The sequence below is a fragment of the Phyllobates terribilis genome, unplaced genomic scaffold (genome assembly GCF_046119375.1).
Source record: "Phyllobates terribilis strain yellow unplaced genomic scaffold, ASM4611937v1 Scaffold_1__5_contigs__length_1240528914, whole genome shotgun sequence".
Taxonomy (NCBI): Eukaryota; Metazoa; Chordata; class Amphibia; order Anura; family Dendrobatidae; genus Phyllobates; species Phyllobates terribilis.
The window spans coordinates 598863319-598878706 of NW_027362761.1; the positions used below are offsets into that span (position 1 = coordinate 598863319).

The window sequence follows — 15388 nt, forward strand, 5'->3', positions numbered from 1 at the left end:
AGTTAAAGATCAGAAAAAAATCGAATTCTAAAAATGTTTTTGAGGTGTAGATGACATGATCGAGTGATCGGATGTGGGGAGTGAAGGAAAGATCTGAATCAAGTATGACCCCAAGGCAGCGGGCTTGTTGCTCGGGAGAAACGGTAGAACCACACAAAGAAATAACAATATCGGGCATAGGTAGGTTAGTGGAGGGAGGAAACACATGGAATTCAGTTTTTGACAGATTCAGTTTTAGATAGAGGGAGGACATGATGATAGAGACAGCGGAAAATAAATCACTGGTGTTTTGTAATAATGCAGACGTGATGTCAGAAGAAGAGGTGTATAATTGGTGTCCTTGGCATAGAGATGATGCTGAAAACCGAATCTACTGATTGTTTGCCCAATAAGGACAGTATACAAGGAGAGGAGCAGGGAACATGGGACTGATCCTTGAGGAACCCCAACAGTAAGAGGAGCCAGCAAAAGATACAGTGGATACAAAGGATTGTGAATATGCAACCATGGAAGCTCCAGTACCAACCCAGTAGGTAAATTATCCAAAACAAAACAGGAGATGGATTCAGAGTGGAGAGCTCCCACTTGGAAGGTGAAATCCACTGTTACCCTCTTGACCGAATTCCGGGCTAAGGCTATATGTGCACGTTCCGGATTTGAAGCAAAAATTTCTGCAGCGTTTCTGCATCTCTTTGATGTGTTTTTGTACTGAAATGCATGCTGTTGGGAGCTAAATAAAGCTATTTGAAAAAAAGAAATGTGGGACATTACTTTGACCGTTGGATTACCGTCAGAACTGGGGTGAGTATATTGGTTAATTTAAGAAAGTTCCTGTTGTATTTCAAATAAAGTGTTTGCTCTGTATCTGTGTGTTTATTTATCTCTTTACTTTAGTTTAATTAGGTTTGTAATGAAATAGTCTGATTGACACCTTGTCATCACCAAACAAAAGAGCTAGGTGTCAGCTAATCCCATATACCCAATCTCATTAGCATTTCCATTCATGTAATTTCTAGGGCAGCTGAGAGCTGCTATTTTTAGCCTAGGAAGGTGCCATTAGGCAAACATGGTCCCTGGCTAGTATTAACAGCTCACAGCTCTTTTGTTAGCCGCTACATCCCCATGAACAGCAACAAGCCGCACTTTGGACGCAGCGTATTTTTGCTGGGTCCAAAACGTGTTCTAATGCCGCACTTTTGTTGTCGGTACATGTGAATCCACCGCATATAATGATACTTCAATCGGTCAAAATCTGCAGTGGAGACTAGTGTGTTCGCTACAGAAATTGATATGCTGCGGGTGTAACGGGTCTGGGAGGCGGAACCTCTGAGCTACTATACAAGGGGGCGGTCCTTGTAAGGGAGCGGGTGGCGACCAGGCAGGCAGTCACAGCAGGTGACCGGGACAGTCTCTAGAAGAACGGGCAGGAGGTCACGGCAAGTGACCGGGGCAGTCTCTGGGTGAACGGGCAGATGGTCACGGCAAGTGACCGGGGCAGTCTCTGGGTGAACGGGCAGATGGTCACGGCAAGTGACCGGGGCAGTCTCTGGGTGAACGGGCAGATGGTCACGGCAAGTGACCGGGGCAGTCTCTGGGTGAACGGGCAGATGGTCACGGCAAGTGACCGGGGCAGTCTCTGGGTGAACGGGCAGATGGTCACGGCAAGTGACCGGGGCAGTCTCTGGGTGAACGGGCAGATGGTCACGGCAAGTGACCGGGGCAGTCTCTGGGTGAACGGGCAGATGGTCACGGCAAGTGACCGGGGCAGTCTCTGGGTGAACGGGCAGATGGTCACGGCAAGTGACCGGGGCAGTCTCTGGGTGAACGGGCAGATGGTCACGGCAAGTGACCGGGGCAGTCTCTGGGTGAACGGGCAGATGGTCACGGCAAGTGACCGGGGCAGTCTCTGGGTGAACGGGCAGATGGTCACGGCAAGTGACCGGGGCAGTCTCTGGGTGAACGGGCAGATGGTCACGGCAAGTGACCGGGGCAGTCTCTGGGTGAACGGGCAGATGGTCACGGCAAGTGACCGGGGCAGTCTCTGGGTGAACGGGCAGATGGTCACGGCAAGTGACCGGGGCAGTCTCTGGGTGAACGGGCAGATGGTCACGGCAAGTGACCGGGGCAGTCTCTGGGTGAACGGGCAGATGGTCACGGCAAGTGACCGGGGCAGTCTCTGGGTGAACGGGCAGATGGTCACGGCAAGTGACCGGGGCAGTCTCTGGGTGAACGGGCAGATGGTCACGGCAAGTGACCGGGGCAGTCTCTGGGTGAACGGGCAGATGGTCACGGCAAGTGATCGGGGCAGTCTCTGGGTGAACGGGCAGATGGTCACGGCAAGTGACCGGGGCAGTCTCTGGGTAAAGGGTTGGTACGACCTGTGGCGGCTGATGGTAGACGTGAGCTCCCAGGTGAGCAGGCGAGAGTCTCTGGATAAACGGGTGGTCACAGCATGTGACGGCGGAGCTCCTAGGAAGACCAACAGACAGGCGGCAGATGAGCGCTCCCAGGTGAGCGGGCAGAAGTCTCTGGACAGGCGGGTGGTCACAGCACGTGACGGCAGAGCCTCCAGGTAGGCTAGCAGACTGGCAACAGATGAGCGCTCCCAGGTGAGCAGGCAGGAGTCACTGGACAGGCGGGTGGTCACAGCACGTGACGGCAGAGCCTCCAGGTAGGCTAGCAGACTGGCAACAGATGAGCGCTCCCAGGTGAGCGGGCAGGAGTCACTGGACAGGCAGGTGGTCACAGCACGTGACGGCAGAGCCTCCAGGTAGGCTAGCAGGCAGGTAGCAGATGTGCGCTCCCAGGTGAGCGGGCAAGCTGGTCCATAGACTGACAAGAGTTGGAAGGCAGACCGTCGGACCTCAGGCAAGCAGGCAGGTAGTTGATGTGCGCTCCCAGGTGAGCGGGCAAGCTGGTCCTTAGACAGACTGACAGGAGTAGTAAGGCAGACCGTCGGACCTCAGGCTAGCAGGCAGGTAGTTGAATATCAGGCTGGCAGGAATCTGGCAGGAATCTGGCAAGTATCTGGCAGGTAACTGGCAACGGGACCTGAGGGCTGAAGCAGAGTAGTGAACAGTGCAACAACATTGCTCGGGCACCTCCATTTTGGAGGAGGTGCCTTATATATGGTAAAGTCCTCCGGCCATTGGCCAGGGACTCCTTAGGACGGCGCGCGCGGCCCCTTTAAGAGGGAGGAAGCGCGCGCGCGCGCCCTAAGCACAGTGGCCGGGAAGGAGCGCGCGCTGCCAGCAGAGCGGGAGGAGGACGCCAGGCTCGGAGCAGAGAGGTGAGGGGAACAGCGTCCCTGCCTAGCAGAGGGCAGGGACGCCGACGCTACAGTACCCCCCCCTTAGGCCCCCCCTTTTTTAGGCCAGACAGACATTTAGCTAGGATGAGAGGGGCATGGATGTTCTCCCGGGGCTCCCACGTTCTCTCCTCAGGACCAAACCCCTTCCAATCTACTAGAAAAAAGGTCTTTCCTCTTACCCTTTTGGTGGCAAGAATGTTCTCTACCTCAAACTCGTCCTCAGCAGAAACCGGAGCAGGAGGCGTACCTGTAGACTTGGAAAAAGAGTTAAGTACCACAGGTTTGAGGAGAGATACATGGAAGGAGTTAGGGATCCGTAAGTTGGCCGGGAGTTTCAATTTATAGGCCACCGGGTTGATCTGACTGATGACCTCCAGAGGACCGATGAACCGAGGCCCTAACTTATAGGAAGGAATCTTGAGCCGGACATACTTGGACGAGAGCCAGACCTTATCCCCTGGACGGAATTGAGGAGGATCCAGACGTTTTTTGTCGGCATGTCTTTTCATACGCTCGGATGACAGAAGGAGTGCGGACCGGGTACTTTCCGATGTGGAGGAAAATTTGTTAACAAGAGATTCCGCAGCCGGATTGTCCACCGAGGTGGAGACGGGAAACGGGATCCGAGGATGCTGACCGAAGACTACAAAAAACGGGGATTTGGAGGAAGATTCGCTCTCGTGATTGTTGTACGAGAATTCGGCCCATGGCAGGAGATCCACCCAGTCAGAATGGTGGGCATTAACGAAGTGCCGGAGGTAACTGGTCAGGATCTGATTGATCCGCTCCACTTGACCATTAGACTGTGGGTGGTAAGCGGAGGAGAAGTCCAGGGTGACGTCTAGCAATTTACAAGTGGCTCTCCAGAAACGAGAAGTGAACTGTACCCCACGATCCGACACGATGTGACGGGGCAGGCCATGAAGACGGAAGATGTGGCGGATAAAGTCTTTAGCCAGCTCGGGTGCAGACGGGAGGCCTGGCAGGGGAATGAAGTGAGCCATCTTGGAAAAGCGGTCAGCGACCACCCAAATGACCGTACAACCGGCAGAGACGGGAAGATCAGTTATGAAGTCCATCGCTATATGCTGCCAGGGGGCAGCAGGTACTGGCAGAGGAAGAAGGCGACCGGCTGGCAGGTGTCTCGGAACTTTGTTGCGGGCACAGGACACACAGGCAGAAACAAAGTCTATTACATCCTTGCGCAGGTTAGGCCACCAGTAGTGCCGGGAAATAAGCTGGAGGGTCTTTTTCTGACCGGCGTGGCCAGCTAGTTTAGACGAATGACCCCAGTGTAGGATCTTCTCCCGATCAGGTACCGATACGAACGTCTTACCGGGAGGGAGACGATTTAGACTCACGGGAGCCACCTTCATTACTCTGGCGGGATCGATGATATGTTTAGGTTCTTCCTCGAGATCAGATACCAGAAAGGATCGGGACAAGGCATCTGCTTTGATGTTCTTGTCAGCCGGGCGAAAATGTAGAACAAAATCAAAGCGAGCAAAAAACAAGGACCACCGGGCTTGGCGTGGATTAAGTCTCTGGGCATGCTGGAGATAAGCCAAGTTCTTGTGGTCAGTGTAAATTATTACCGGATGAAGAGCCCCCTCGAGTAGGTAACGCCACTCCTCCAATGCCAGTTTGATGGCCAATAACTCTCGGTCTCCTATGGAATAATTGCGCTCTGAGGAGGAGAAGAGTTTAGAGAAGAAGCCGCAAGTTACCATCCTCCCGGAAGAAGATTTTTGAGTAAGTACAGCTCCGGCTCCAGAGGAGGAGGCGTCAACCTCCAGAAAGAACTGCTTGTTGCCGTCCGGACGATGCAGCACCGGGGCGGAAGAGAAGGCCTGTTTTAAGGAAAGAAAGGCCTCCTCTGCTTCGGGCGGCCACTCTTTGGGATTAGTACCCTTACGGGTGAGCGCGGAAATTGGGGCAGTCCGGGAAGAGAAGTGCGGTATGAAGAGGCGGTAGTAGTTGGCGAAGCCCAGGAACCGCTGAATGGCCTTCAACCCCTCCGGTCGGGGCCATTTCTCGATGGCAGACAGTTTCTCTGGATCCATTCGTAGGCCGGTCTGAGAAATAATGTAGCCCAAAAACGGAAGCGAGGTCTGCTCAAAGAGGCACTTCTCATATTTAGCGAAGAGGTGGTTCTGCCTGAGCCTGAGCAGGACCTGACGAACGTCCCTCCGGTGAGTCTGGAGATCCGGAGAGAAGACCAAGATGTCGTCCAGGTACACCACAACGCAGGAGTAGAGAAGGTCCCGGAAGATGTCATTGACCAACTCTTGAAAGACGGCAGGAGCGTTACAGAGACCAAAGGGCATTACCAGATATTCATAGTGGCCGTCCCGGGTGTTGAATGCAGTCTTCCATTCATCCCCTTGACGGATACGGACCAGGTTGTACGCCCCACGGAGGTCCAGTTTGGTGAAGACTCTAGCCCCCCTCAGGCGATCAAATAATTCTGGAATGAGCGGAAGGGGGTACTTATTCTTCACCGTGATCTGGTTAAGGCCTCTATAGTCTATACAGGGACGGAGAGAGCCGTCCTTCTTTTTGACGAAGAAGAAGCCTGCTCCCGCCGGGGAGGTAGATTTCCGGATGAATCCCCTGGCCAAATTCTCCTCAATATATTCGGACATCGACCGGGTCTCAGCAGCGGACAATGGGTAAATACGCCCACGGGGAGGAGTAGTACCGGGTAACAGGTCGATAGGACAGTCGTATGGTCTATGAGGGGGTAATGTCTCTGCCTCCTTTTTATTAAAGACATCAGCAAATGACCAATAGGGAATCGGAAGTCCAGGTAGATTAGTTGGGGTAGGAGAAGGACGGACGGGATGAACAGGAACCAAACAAGTCTTATGACAGTCCTGTCCCCAGCGAAGGACTTCTCCGGTCTGCCAGTCAAGCACGGGTGCATGTCTCTGGAGCCAAGGTAGACCTAGTAAGAGGGCGTGAGAGAGTCCAGGCAGAACATGAAAAGAGATGCTCTCAGAATGCAGCATTCCCACCTGCAGAGTTACGGATTCGGTGATGAGTTGGATGGGACGTGGTAAGAGGCCCCCATCCACAGCAGCGACAGATATTGGTACAGCCAGAGGTTTGGTGGGAATGCGGTATTTTTCTACCAGGGACTGTGAGATAAGATTCCCGGCCGCTCCAGAGTCAAGTTGGGCTAGTTCGAAATAACGATTCTCCCCGCAGATAATAGAGACTGAGAGTAGCAGAGATGGAGAGGATTTATTCTTGTCTAGGTTGACCTCTCTAAGCGAACCTAGACACAGGCGTTTCCCGACCTCTCCGGGCAGGTACGGATCCGGTGCTCCTTACTGCCACAGTAGAAGCAGCTCCCTTCGGCACGGCGTAAGTCCTGACGGGTTTTGACCATCTTGGTCTGGTCGACCTGCATAGGCCCAGGAGAGTGTACCTGGGGAGAGACGGATTTCTGAAAAGTAGGAGCTAGACGTGGAAACCTCCTCTCACGGGTGACCTCTTTGGCACGCTCCTGGAACCGTAGGTCAATCCGGGTGGCAAGAGTTATTAGGTCATCGAGAGTGGTAGGAATGTCCCGACCGGCAAGTTCATCTTTAATACGGCCGGACAGACCCTCCCAGAAGACGGATACCAGAGCGTCGTTATCCCAGGCCAGCTCCGAGGCAAGGGTACGGAACCATATGGCATATTGGCCCACGGTGAGACTTCCCTGACGGAGACGTAGCAGAGATGATGCGGATGAGGTCTTCCGTCCGGGTTCGTCGAAGACTTTCCGGAAAGCCATGAGAAAGGCAGGCAAGTCGGACACCAGGGGGTCTACTCTCTCCCATAGAGGATTTAGCCAGGCCAGGGCCTCCCCGGTGAGATGGGACATGATGAAGGCAATTTTGGCCCGGTCGGAGTTAAACTGGTGGGACAGGAGTTCAAAGTGCAGGGTGCACTGATTTATGAAGCCCCGAGCCTGGGTGGAGTCGCCTCCGAAGCGAGGAGGTGCAGAAAGCCGGGGTCCGGGGTAGGATACCATGGTATTGGTGGTGGTTGCTGGTGGAGCAGTCAGAGTGTCCAGACGAGAATTGACATTCCGCAGGTGACCCAGGATGGACTCCTGTTGGGACCTCTGACGGGACAGTTCATGACAGAGGTCCGAGAGCGAGGGAGCTTGGGTGCCACCGGGTTCCATGGCCCGAGCAAACTGTAACGGGTCTGGGAGGCGGAACCTCTGAGCTACTATACAAGGGGGCGGTCCTTGTAAGGGAGCGGGTGGCGACCAGGCAGGCAGTCACAGCAGGTGACCGGGACAGTCTCTAGAAGAACGGGCAGGAGGTCACGGCAAGTGACCGGGGCAGTCACTGGGTGAACGGGCAGATGGTCACGGCAAGTGACCGGGGCAGTCTCTGGGTGAACGGGCAGATGGTCACGGCAAGTGACCGGGGCAGTCTCTGGGTGAACGGGCAGATGGTCACGGCAAGTGACCGGGGCTGTCTCTGGGTGAACGGGCAGATGGTCACGGCAAGTGACCGGGGCTGTCTCTGGGTGAACGGGCAGATGGTCACGGCAAGTGACCGGGGCAGTCTCTGGGTGAACGGGCAGATGGTCACGGCAAGTGACCGGGGCAGTCTCTGGGTAAAGGGTTGGTACGACCTGTGGCGGCTGATGGTAGACGTGAGCTCCCAGGTGAGCAGGCGAGAGACTCTGGATAAACGGGTGGTCACAGCATGTGACGGCGGAGCTCCCAGGAAGACCAACAGACAGGCGGCAGATGAGCGCTCCCAGGTGAGCGGGCAGAAGTCTCTGGACAGGCGGGTGGTCACAGCACGTGACGGCAGAGCCTCCAGGTAGGCTAGCAGACTGGCAACAGATGAGCGCTCCCAGGTGAGCGGGCAGGAGTCACTGGACAGGCGGGTGGTCACAGCACGTGACGGCAGAGCCTCCAGGTAGGCTAGCAGACTGGCAACAGATGAGCGCTCCCAGGTGAGCGGGCAGGAGTCACTGGACAGGCAGGTGGTCACAGCACGTGACGGCAGAGCCTCCAGGTAGGCTAGCAGGCAGGTAGCAGATGTGCGCTCCCAGGTGAGCGGGCAAGCTGGTCCATAGACAGACTGACAAGAGTTGGAAGGCAGACCGTCGGACCTCAGGCAAGCAGGCAGGTAGTTGATGTGCGCTCCCAGGTGAGCGGGCAAGCTGGTCCTTAGACAGACTGACAGGAGTAGTAAGGCAGACCGTCGGACCTCAGGCTAGCAGGCAGGTAGTTGAATATCAGGCTGGCAGGAATCTGGCAAGTATCTGGCAAGTATCTGGCAACGGGACCTGAGGGCTGAAGCAGAGTAGTGAACAGTGCAACAACATTGCTCGGGCACCTCCATTTTGGAGGAGGTGCCTTATATATGGTAAAGTCCTCCGGCCATTGGCCGGGGACTCCTTAGGACGGCGCGCGCGGCCCCTTTAAGAGGGAGGAAGCGCGCGCGCCCTAAGCACAGTGGCCGGGAAGGAGCGCACGCTGCCAGCAGAGCGGGAGGAGGACGCCAGGCTCGGAGCAGAGAGGTGAGGGGAACAGCGTCCCTGCCTAGCAGAGGGCAGGGACGCCGACGCTACAGCGGGTGAGTTTGGGTACGTGGCCACGATCAGGAGCTGCTGCGGGTTTGAAGCAGTGTGTTTATACAGAGTAAAACCCGCAGCGTCCAGATGTTACAGCATAGTGTATGGTCTTTCTAGAAATCCCATGTCCACTATGCGTGCATCTGAGGCTGCGGATCATCCGTGGACACTGACATGCAGCGCGTCTTTCAGGACTGCAGCATGTCAAATTCTCTTGCGGAGTCGCTAGTCTCCGCAACATAAATTTGATCACTAGAATGTATTAAATGCGGTAAATCCGCATGATTCAGTGAACACATGTGAATTTACCTGCGTTCAATAGAATGCAACATTTTGGACGCAGCAAAAATATGCTGCATCCAAAGCGCTGCTACGTCCGGACCATGGGCACATAGCCTAAGTTTAAAAAAAATTTCTATGCCCCCCTGCAGTTGATTGACCGGTTTCTCCCTATTTACAAAAATGTGAGAGACCGGTCAAGCAACTAGAGTGGAAAGGGGGAGAAGCAGGGGCGGACTAGTCACGTCTCTCACTATAATTCCCAGCCCGCTGTTCAAACTATGTTTTCTCTGAACTGTCTGGTTTGGGTTCAGGCAGCATGAATCTAATGGCAGGTGTAGCGCCGGCGTCCCTGCCCTCTGCTAGGCAGGGACGCTGTTCCCCTCACCTCTCTGCTCCGTGCCCGGCGTCCTCCTCCCGCTCTGCTGGCAGCGCGCGCTCCTTCCCGGCCACTGTGCTTAGGGCGCGCGCGCTCTCCCTCCCTCTTAAAGGGGCCGTGCGCGCCGTCCTAAGGAGTCCCCGGCCAATGGCCGGAGGACTTCACCATATATAAGGCACCTCCTCCAAAATGGAGGTGCCCGAGCAATGTTGTTGCACTGTTCACTACTCTGCTTCAGCCCTCAGGTCCCGTTGCCAGTTACCTGCCAGATTCCTGCCAGCTTGCTGTCTTATTCCTGCCTAATATTCTGCTACCTGCCTGCTAGCCTGAGGTCCGACGGTCTGCCTTACTACTCCTGTCAGTCTGTCTAAGGACCAGCTTGCCCGCTCACCTGGGAGCGCACATCAACTACCTGCCTGCTTGCCTGAGGTCCGACGGTCTGCCTTCCAACTCTTGTCAGTCTGTCTATGGACCAGCTTGCCCGCTCACCTGGGAGCGCACATCTGCTACCTGCCTGCTAGCCTACCTGGAGGCTCTGCCGTCACGTGCTGTGACCACCTGCCTGTCCAGTGACTCCTGCCCGCTCACCTGGGAGCGCTCATCTGCTGCCTGTCTGCTAGCCTACCTGGAGGCTCTGCCGTCACGTGCTGTGACCACCCGCCTGTCCAGAGACTTCTGCCCGCTCACCTGGGAGCGCTCATCTGCCGCCTGTCTGTTGGTCTTCCTGGAGGCTCCGCCGTCACATGCTGTGACCACCCGTTTATCCAGAGACTCTCGCCTGCTCACCTGGGAGCTCACGTCTACCATCAGCCGCCACAGGTCGTACCAACCCTTTACCCAGAGACTGCCCCGGTCACTTGCCGTGACCATCTGCCCGTTCACCCAGAGACTGCCCCGGTCACTTGCCGTGACCATCTGCCCGTTCACCCAGAGACTGCCCCGGTCACTTGCCGTGACCATCTGCCCGTTCACCCAGAGACTGCCCCGGTCACTTGCCGTGACCTCCTGCCCGTTCATCCAGAGACTGTCCCGGTCACCTGCTGTGACTGCCTGCCTGGTCGCCACCCGCTCCCTTACAAGGACCGCCCCCTTGTATAGTAGCTCAGAGGTTCCGCCTCCCAGACCCGTTACAGCAGGTTCCCCTTTCCGCCGCTGCCCCCCCCATCTGGTTCTCCACGCAGCTCCTTCTGCAGCAGACTAGGTGATGTCGCGCATGTGATACCGGAGGCAGCTACATGCTGCGGCAGGACAGGTGAGTGATGAGGTTAGCGTTTTGTTTTTCGCCCCTTTATTCCACTACTCGCGGACTCTGGCTGGTTATTATTCAGCTGAATGCGCAAGAAGCGAATCACAAAACTTTTGGATTCAGGAAAATCCTAATTTTTTGTAAAATTTGAGCCAATTCTCTGAACCTTAGCGCCATTCAAAACTACAACTCGTCTAACAATAAGTGAGCCACAAGCGGCTGTCAAGGGAAACAAAGTTATAACTCTGGAAAAAAGGGGGAGGTCAGAGCAAGTGGCATCATTATATGACTGCTGCAGACAATCACTGGTCGAGGAGTTGATGCCATATACAGTACATGACCGCTGCATCCAATCACTAGCAGAGGAGGTGATGCCATGTACAGTACATGACTGCTGCAGCCAATCCCTGGCAGAGGAGGTGATGCAATGTACAGTACATGACTGCTGCAAACAATCACTGGTCGGGTAGGTGATACCATGTACAGTACATGACTGCTGCAGCCAATCACTCGCAGAGGAGGTGATGCCAGTAAAGATGGCACAGGACTGTTGCAGGCAATCACTGGCAGAGGAGGTGATGCCATGTATAGCACATGACCGCCGCAGCCAATCCATGGCCGAGGAGGTAATGCCAGTAAGTACGGCACAAGAGTGTTGCAGCCAATCACTGGTCGAGGAGGTGATGCCAGTAATGACGGCACATGACTGCTGCAGCCAATCACTGGCAGAGGAGATGATGCCAGTAATGACGGCACATGACTACTGTAGCCAATCACTGGCAGAGGAGGTGATGCCAGTAAGTACGGCTCATGACTGCTGCAGCCAATCACTAGCAGAGAAGGTGATGCCATGTACAGTACATGACTGCTGAAGACAATCACTAGCAGAGAAAGTGATGCCAGTAAGTATGGCATAAGAGTGCTGCAGCCAATCACTGGCAGAGGAGGTGATGTCAGTAAATACGGCACATAACTGCTGCAGCCAATCACTGGCAGAGGAGGTGATGCCAGTAAGTACAGCACATTACTGCTGCAATTAATCACTGGCAGAGGACGTGATGCCATGTACAGTACATGCTGTCGCAGCCAATCCATGGCCGAGGAGGTAATGCCACTAAGTATGGCACAAGAGTGCTTCAGCCAATCACTGGCCAAGGAAATAATGTTAGTAAGTTTGACACATGACTGCTGCAGCCAATTACTGGCAGAGGAGGTGATGTCAGTAAGTACGGCACATAACTGCTGCAGCCAATCATTGGCATAGGAGGTAATGCCATGTACAGTACATGACCACTGCAGCCAATCACTGCTCAATGTGCAGATGCCAGTATGTATGTCACATGACCGCTACAGCTAATCACTGGTCAATGTGGTGATACTGCTTTCTACAGTCCATTACTGCTGCCACCAATCAGTGACTGAGGTGTTGATGCCAGTATGTACAGCAAAACCAGAAAAAAATAATCAAAGGTAGGGCCCCGCACAACTACAGAAAACCATAAGAAAATGGACACCTAAAATATAACTTTTATTGAGAAAGTTAAAGCCAAAATACTTGTAGGCCCATGTTAGTGAGTGTACACCCCATGAACCAAAATCTAACTATGATACACACAATACCGAAAAATGGTCCAAAAAGGGGTCTCCAAAGGGAGCAAAAAAATTATTATAGTATAATATGTAGGGAATATATAACCCTAGAACTCCCTAATGGATTCCTTGCCTGCCAGCGGAGGGTGCACCCTAAATTATGTGATATAGCGCCCCCACTCCTCGGCGGCTTTCCCCTGAGACCCTAATACACCCCTAACATAAAGTGCAGCGCAGGTAATGTCAGATGCGTAGAATGTATATGTCATAGCCCAGTTTGCATGAAACAGACAAAACAAGCTGTTAATTTCGTCCCCAAGAGTTTTTTCTCAACGGATCCAAAGAATAATAATTTGGCTGAAAAACGGCCAAAAAAAGCAATCTACATATTACTTGTATTGTCCTCAAAACAAGTAGTATAATATCACAAAATCAGCCGGCATTAAAAAAAAATTGCACTTTATATCAGCCCATATCAACAGATGGAAACAAAACCAGTGAGGGGACATCAAATCTGCTAGATATCAATATCTCTATTAATAAAGTGCAGAACAGGTAGCGTCATATCACAAAATCAGCAAAGGGGGCATCAGGATAAGATGGATCTCAATATAAATCATGCAAAACCAAATGTATACATGAAGAAAGCCAGTCATAGTCTGTAAGTAGAGAAGACAGTGGCCGGGCAGCAGCAGCAGAGGTGCTGATCTGTTACAGTAAACCAGTCCCATAGTCCTAGTCAAATCCCGACGCGTTTCCCCCAGGGATAGTGGGGTCATCAGGGGATCATATGGCAAGTTATCAATACAGCAAAGTCCTGTGGCCACATACAATAGTGGGGGCGGAATAATCTTTTTTTTTGCTCCCTTTGGAGACCCCTTTTTGTAATATTTTTCGGTATTGTGTGTATCATAGTTAGATTCTGGTTCATGGGGTGTACACTCACTATCATGGGCGAACGAGTTTTTTGGTTTTAACTTTCTCAATTAAAGTTATATTTTAGGGGTCCATTTTCTTATGGTTTTCTGCAGTATGTACTGCACATGATTGCTGCAGCCAATCATTGGCCGAGGAGGTGATGCTAGTAAGGATGGAACATGACTGCTACAGCCAATCGCTGGCCGAGGAGGTGATGTCAGTAAGGAACGCACATGACTGCTGCAGCCAATCACTGGCCGAGGAGGCGATGCCAGTAGGGATGGAACATGACTGCTACAGCCAATCGCTGGCCGAGGAGGTGATGTCAGTAAGGAACGCACATGACTGCTGCAGCCAATCACTGGCCGAGGAGGCGATGCCAGTAGGGATGGAACATGACTGCTGCAGCCAAACACTGGCCGAGGAGGTGATGCCAATAAGGAATGCACATGACTGCTGCAGCCAATCACTGCCCGAGGAAGCGATGCCTGTAAGGAACGCACATGACTGCTGCAGCCAATCACTGGCAAAAGAGGTGATGCCAATAAGGAATGCACATGACTGCTGCAGCCAATCACTGGCAAAAGAGGTGATGCCAATAAGGAAGGCACATGACTGCTGCAGCCAATCACTGGCAAAAGAGGTGATGCCAATAAGGAATGCACATGACTGCTGCAGCCAATCACTGGCCGAAGAGGTGATGTCAGTAGGGAAAGCATATGACTGCTGCAATAAATCACAAGCCGAGGTGTTGATGCTAATAAGGACAGCACATGATTGCTGCAGCCAATCACTGGCAGAGGAGGCGATCCCAGTATGTACGGCACAGTACCGCTGGAAACCATCAGCGACAACAGTGGTCATGAGATTTTGCTGTGGTAAGTGTAATCACAACATGCAGGAGCGGAGGGGGATGTCATGTCACCACAGTCCAATCACATAGTCACAAAGAGGGAGATTTATCAACCAAACTACAGGAAAAGCCGCCATTATTCCCATAGCAACCAGGGACAGCGCACAGCTGTATCCCTGACCAGAGGAGAACACACACATACCTCCACCTGCAGAGCCGGCACCGCCGTGTGCTGACAGGACCTGTGTGATGTCACCGTCATGTGATCAGTCACATGGTGCGAGGAGGTGTCTGTGGTCTGTGTGTAGTCAGTCAGTCTGACTCTGAATCTATTGATGATGTTGTAGAGACTTTGTTGACCAATGATTCCCGGCAGTATCGGCGGTATACCGGTCTTCACATGGTTAACCTGTCTCTCGGGAGCTTCTGCTCCACCTTCCTCTCCAGCAGTTCCCGGCTGTCCAGGTCCGGAGATCAATGCGATTCAGGGAAGAGCCGCCCTCCTCCTCTCCATGCTCCATTAATGAAGGAGCTGTGGGGGCTGAGCATCGGGTTCTGACTGAAGATCGCTTTGGGACGGAGGTGGGAGGTGCGGGGGCTGAGCATCGGGTTCTGACTGAAGATCGCTTTGGGGCGGAGGTGGGAGGTGTGGGGGCGGAGCATCGGGTTCTGACTGAAGATCGCTTTGGGGCAGAGGTGGGGGCTGAGCATCGGGTTCTGACTGAAGATCGCTTTGGGGCGGAGGTGGGAGGTGCGGGGGCTGAGCATCGGGTTCTGACTGAAGATCGCTTTGGGGCAGAGGTGGGGGCTGAGCATCGGGTTCTGACTGAAAATCGCTTTGGGGCGGAGGTGGGAGGTGTGGGGGCTGAGCATCGGGTTCTGACTGAAGATCGCTTTGGGGCAGAGGTGGGGGCTGAGCATCGGGTTCTGACTGAAGATCGCTTTGGGGCGGAGGTGGGAGGTGCGGGGGCTGAGCATCGGGTACTGACTGAAGATCGCTTTGGTGCGGAAGTGGGGGCTGAGCACCGGGTTCTGACTGAAGATCACTTTGGGGCGGAGGTGGGAGGTGTGGGGGCTGAGCACCGGGTTCTGACTGAAGATCACTTTGGGGCGGAGGTGGGAGGTGTGGGGGCTGAGCATCGGGTTCTGACTGAAGATCGCTTTGGGGCGGAGGTGGGAGGTGTGGGGGCTGAGCATCGGGTTCTGACTGAAGATCGC

General features: G+C 53.9%; 1 protein-coding gene across 1 annotated transcript in view; it reads right to left on the minus strand.

The window, feature by feature from the left end:
• Positions 1-14778, minus strand: part of LOC141275313 (gastrula zinc finger protein XlCGF66.1-like) — a 41290-nt gene extending 26512 nt beyond the window's left edge. Inside the window, exon 1 of the mRNA XM_073686382.1 lies at positions 14373-14778. The gene's annotated coding sequence lies outside the window, so the exon portion shown is untranslated. The remainder of the gene's footprint in view (positions 1-14372) is intronic.
• Between the last annotated feature and the right edge of the window lie 610 nt (positions 14779-15388).